Below are 2,077 nucleotides of genomic sequence, written 5' to 3'. Positions count from 1 at the left end.
GTTTTGATAAAAAATAACTGCGTCCAATTCCACATACAATCAATACCTTCTCATTAGCATAATAATATAAAAAGATTCCCGAAGTATTGGTTATTTGGTAATTTCAATTTCCTCACATGATTCTCTAAGGGATGTTAAAATAACCCTTTAAATGATTTCGAACACATTTCCCGCTATAATATGTTGCCCACGTTTATGTTCAATTGATTTCTGACCCCAATATTATACACTTCCGAGCAAAAGTTTTAGGCCACCTCTTCTTTTATGACTGAATAAATTCTCTTAATTTTGATTATACCAAATGTAAAAGAATTTTTCTTTGAATGGTTGATTGTTTTCGAAATTCTGTATAAAATGAACCTAGGCTGAAGCCAATTTGCCTAGTTTTTAAGTAGATATTGCAAAATTAGTGTAAATTTCAATGTTTCCTTAGATTTTCAATAACTTCCGAAATAATCAACATTTGTCAATGTTCTTGGGCTAATTTCGAAGCTATTTTTTATTGTATCAGAGCAGCTTACGAGTATAAATTGTGAAAAATTTCTTGTTGAATTGCAAGAATTTGAAGTTGTAATAAAAAAGTTGGACAAATTTGAAAACATCTTATCTGTAGGCAAATCAGAATGAAAGTTAAATAAATATACATTTTGAGGAAATTATATAGAAACTTGATGAATATACGTTGAATATATTTTACAAAAATATTTTTGTTCCCAAAATTAATATTGAAGTTTTAATTTTTACGATTTATACTCATAAGTTGTTGCGATACGGCCAAAATAAGCACAAAAATGAGCCCAAGAACATTAAAAAACGTTGACTATTTCAGAAGTTATTGAAAATTTAAGAAAACATTCAAATTTACAATATTTTTGCAATATGTACTTAAAAACTAGAGAAATTAGTTTCACCCCAGGCTTATTTTATACAGAATTTCGAAAACAATCAACCTTTTAAAGAGACATTTTTTATCTATGATATAATTGAAATTAAGAGAATTTATTGAGTCATAAAAAAGAGGTAGCCTAAAAATTTTGCACGTCAATGCAATTAAAAAATTTTCCATGATTTTGGTTTTTGGGAAATATCGGTCAAACCGTCAAAGGGGAAAACATATTCTAGCGAGAAAAGTTTTGGAAACTATTTTAATGGTTTTTTTATCATCGCTTAAAGATTCAAGCAAGTAAGTCAACATTTCCCAAAAACTAAAATCTAGGGGGATTTTTTTATTTTACTATTGTGTTCGGAAATGTATTTAAAATCATCGTGGAAATAAGCATATCTTAGCGGGAAAAGTATTTGAATTTATTTAAACGGTTGGTGTAATATCTATTAAAAACTTGGGCAAGGAAATCGACATTTAGTAAAAACCAAAATGACGGGAGATTTTTTTATAATCTATTATGGGTACTAGTATTAATTTACAATAAATGTGCGGAACGAATTATTACAGGAACTGTACACATTTATTGTTGTTTGTATTAAAATCTCTTACGAATTCCAGCAAATAAGTCAACATTTTCCAACAACACATTATAAAGTAATGATAAAATTTTTTGCAGGAAATTTTTTAGGGGGATAAAGTTTTATACAAACAACTTCACATTTTTCAAAAAACATGTGCTGTCATGGAAAACCAAAAGAAAGTTTAACTGATATTTGGTTCAAATTTATATAGATATTTTTTTATTATACTATAAATGCCGGAAATAAACTTACAATAAATGTTGAACATATATCCTAACAAAAGGAGTCGTTAAATTTATTGTAACGGTTGCTTTGAAATCATTGGGAAAAATGTAAAGCGCTACCTGGACTCTATTTTTTTCTTTATTTTTTCAATTTCGATTGAAATGATATTGTCGATTACCAAACTTCTGTGTATACAAGACAAGCAGAAAGGAAATTTTTTGAAAAGTGACTAAAGTAAGAGGTCAATTGGACCAGGTGTCTAAATAGTTCTTGTATTTTAATTTCAATTCAGCAACATATAAAAACTTTAGTAAAGCAGAAAATGTTACGCAATCATCTTTAAGTAAGTTCTTCCATTCGTCATGTCTCACATTTTTATATGTTT

The sequence above is a fragment of the Belonocnema kinseyi genome, chromosome 8 (assembly GCF_010883055.1).
Source record: "Belonocnema kinseyi isolate 2016_QV_RU_SX_M_011 chromosome 8, B_treatae_v1, whole genome shotgun sequence".
NCBI lineage: Eukaryota > Metazoa > Arthropoda > Insecta > Hymenoptera > Cynipidae > Belonocnema > Belonocnema kinseyi.
The sequence above is the reverse complement of the archived record's forward strand: the minus strand, read 5'-3'. Positions refer to the sequence as shown.